Source organism: Salmo salar, chromosome 06 (assembly GCF_965601325.2).
Source record: "Salmo salar chromosome 06, fSalSal1, whole genome shotgun sequence".
In the NCBI taxonomy this organism is placed as follows: domain Eukaryota; kingdom Metazoa; phylum Chordata; class Actinopteri; order Salmoniformes; family Salmonidae; genus Salmo; species Salmo salar.
Genome location: NC_138296.1, coordinates 86,706,356 through 86,710,751, shown reverse-complemented (window position 1 = coordinate 86,710,751; position 4,396 = coordinate 86,706,356).

The window sequence follows — 4,396 nt, the reverse complement described above, 5'->3', positions numbered from 1 at the left end:
AGGTTCTGAAATGCATAAGCAGGGTTAGGATGGAGCAGCAACATTACCACTGTTCTAGTCTTGTGAGCCATAATGTGAAGTCTTGTGATAGCTAGCCTTATGAAATTTGATGAGAGACTACAACCGTTTACCTCCTTCTTATCAAATTTACACTATTCATTATTACAGCCACAATATATTTGTTATGTACTCCAGGGCTCTCAAACTGGTGGCATACAGTACACAGCATTTACTATGACAGCTGTGGTCGCGGGCCGCAGATGTCATAGTAAATGCTGTGTACTGCATCGTCAACTGTTACACCACAGCCCTTCATACGTTACTACCAGAACCAAGGCACAGCAACACACCACAGCCCTCCATACCTTACTACCAGAACCAAGGCACAGCAACACACCACAGCCCTCCATACCTTACTACCAGAACCAAGGCACAGCAACACACCACAGCCCTTCATACCTTACTACCAGAACCAAGGCACAGCAACACACCACAGCCCTCCGGACCTTACTACCAGAACCAAGGCACAGCAACACACCACAGCCCTCCAGACCTTACTACCAGAACCATGGCACAGCAACACACCACAGCCCTCCATACCTTACTACCAGAACCATGGCACAGCAACACACCACAGCCCTCCATACCTTACTACCAGAACCATGGCACAGCAACACACCACAGCCCTCCATACCTTACTACCAGAACCATGGCACAGCAACACACCACAGCCCTCCATACCTTACTACCAGAACCATGGCACAGCAACACACCACAGCCCTCCACACCTTACTACCAGAACCATGGCACAGCAACACACCACAGCCCTCCGGACCTTACTACCAGAACCAAGGCACAGCAACACACCACAGCCCTCCATACCTTACTACCAGAACCAAGGCACAGCAACACACCACAGCCCTCCATACCTTACTACCAGAACCATGGCACAGCAACACACCACAGCCCTCCGGACCTTACTACCAGAACCATGGCACAGCAACACACCACAGCCCTCCATACCTTACTACCAGAACCAAGGCACAGCAACACACCACAGCCCTCCACACCTTACTACCAGAACCATGGCACAGCAACACACCACAGCCCTCCATACCTTACTACCAGAACCAAGGCACAGCAACACACCACAGCCCTCCGGACCTTACTACCAGAACCAAGGCACAGCAACACACCACAGCCCTCCATACCTTACTACCAGAACCAAGGCACAGCAACACACCACAGCCCTCCGGACCTTACTACCAGAACCAAGGCACAGCAACACACCACAGCCCTCCAGACCTTACTACCAGAACCATGGCACAGCAACACACCACAGCCCTCCATACCTTACTACCAGAACCAAGGCACAGCAACACACCACAGCCCTCCATACCTTACTACCAGAACCATGGCACAGCAACACACCACAGCCCTCCGGACCTTACTACCAGAACCATGGCACAGCAACACACCACAGCCCTCCATACCTTACTACCAGAACCAAGGCACAGCAACACACCACAGCCCTTCATACCTTACTACCAGAACCAAGGCACAGCAACACACCACAGCCCTCCACACCTTACTACCAGAACCAAGGCACAGCAACACACCACAGCCCTCCACACCTTACTACCAGAACCAAGGCACAGCAACACACCACAGCCCTCCGGACCTTACTACCAGAACCAAGGCACAGCAACACACCACAGCCCTCCATACCTTACTACCAGAACCAAGGCACAGCAACACACCACAGCCCTCCGGACCTTACTACCAGAACCAAGGCACAGCAACACACCACAGCCCTCCAGACCTTACTACCAGAACCAAGGCACAGCAACACACCACAGCCCTCCGGACCTTACTACCAGAACCAAGGCACAGCAACACACCACAGCCCCCCGGACCTCGGTGAACACATAATTTGGCCCCTGGGCAAAATGAGTTTGAGACGCCTGATATACACTATTCATACAGTGTTCTGATGTTCAATTTTGCATATGGTACCTTAGTCCAGTATATTTATGCGTAAAGGTCCAGACAGTAATAACCAACCTGGTTACCTCACCCTGATCTTTGATTACCTATCGCACCTAGTATATACCTTACTAGTAGAACCACCTAGTATATACATTACTATCAGAACCACCTACTACATACAATACTACCAGAACCACCTAGTACATACAATACTACCAGAACCACCTACTATATACCTAACCACCATTTTATCCTCCCTCCTAGTTTACAATCAACAGAAAAGCTAATCTAACTCTTCACATGGCAACCTCCCTGGCCTGCCCTCACTTTCCTGCTGCAATCCCTTGAGTCCAGCAGGCCCATCCACCCCTATGTCTGTCACTCTGTCCCCACCTGGCCTTGCCTGAATATCTCTCTGTCATCTAATATCCCCTCACCACTTTCATCTTTGCTCCCTGGGTCCTCCAGGCTGATTTTATTAATCTACAGCCATAATGGGGATATAAAATGTGACAGGAAGTGCATAATAATCCATTCAACCAGAACCGGTATATTACGAGTATACAACCAACCTGATCTGCCATTGCTGCTGTGGATTACAATCTATTTTAAGGATGTTACCCAGTATTAATCTGGATTAACCAACTATATGATTGTATGACTATTAGATGTTCACTAGGGAAATAAAGTGAGCCGGTGTGTATACCATACTCAAGGGCAACTGAACTTGCAAGTTTTTTCAAAAGGCCAAATTGTATAATTATTTTTCTTCAGAAAGAGACAACGGATGAGAAGCAAGCGCTTTTTTGTGTGAGGATTATATGCATTTCAAGATGCCAGGAAAAAGTTCTCACAAAGGTGAAGTTTTGTCTGGTTAGGGACAGTAGAATGGAGAAGCAAAAAGGTAGGAATGTTACTCAGAGAGTGTATGGGGCGTTTCAATACACAAACATCAGCTGGCTCTCAAAATGTCCACCCAACCCAATCAAGACCCAGTCAGACCTGATGCTGCAGGGGAACCGAAAAACATAAAATATTAAGCAAACAGTATTGTCTAGAACTAACATGAATGACAAAGGAAACTCAGTAAAATGGCTTGAACAGGAAATAACATGAGCATGTCATCAATGTAATAATTCAAGATTTTTTGGGGCAGTTCTCAGCTTTTCTTGGACAGACACCTTTGAAGTTCCTTCTGTCAGAGAGAGGCAGCCAGCCACGACAAACACACATGGCAACCCTAACCCCTTCACCCCCGGTACCAGCTAATTATGTCTGGCAGGTCTACTCTCTCCCCCTCCTCCCCCTAATACCCTAGCTCTCTTCTCCCCCTCCCGTATCTGGGCATTTAGCACTGTTTAGAGCACAGCGAGGCTGACAAACAGTACAGACAGCCACAGTGAGCCACCAACACCATCTGTTCCTCTCTTGTGGGTTTGGTTAAGCCTGGGGAGGAAGAATCTTATGGTCTAATGTAGTCCTCCAGGCTTCAGCTCTGTCAGCAGCATGACACTGAGGAGAGACCATGGGAGCTGGCATAGGTTCTTTGAACGTACACACACACACACACACACACACACACACACACACACACACACACACACACACCACACACACACACACACACACACCCCCCCCCCAGAGCCACTTACATGCATATGTAGGGAAGCACACAAACAGGCGCGCATACACACCACACCCTTTGTGGGGGTAACTTTATACTAAATGTAGGCATACATTTGATTATCTTCACTCATATCATTTATAAGTGTAGAAAATGAGTTCACCAACAGTAGGCCCTAGACTAGACCGCATGGCTCAGGGCTCATCTGTGGCTGTAATTACACTAGCTCCTAGTTAACTGATTAATTGAGGAGGACGTTGATAAGAGGGGCCCCTTTGGGAAAACAGGTTCAAATTGGTGGCTAATTAAATACTGTTCCTTACAGCTGGTGGCTAGGCTACTTGTCAGAGTGACTAATCACTCATGCCCCAGAGTCAATAGTTTAAGTCTGTTTTAAATGGCTTTAAATGTCAGGTGGACTCATGAGTCAAAAGGGTGCCGAAAAAGGAAAGGTTTCAACTTTGGCCTCTGAAATGTAGATACATAGAAATGTATCTAAATAATTCATTTAGGCTACTGAAGAACAGCCATGTTTTCATAGTTAAAATAAGTCATTCTTAGAGCTACTTCGATAACCGAGCTTTCACTGCTGGCTAAAGCTATTATTAAATGTCTATTCAACATGTTCAAATAGTGGGGCTACTACTGGAAGCAAGAGGTTCTCCTTACATGGATAGCAGAACTGCAACACATATAGGCTCACATTGGAGTGCAGATCTGTCCTGTACTGTTTCAATTTTGATAAACATCAACTTTAACGTGTGAAATACAGCACAATTTGAT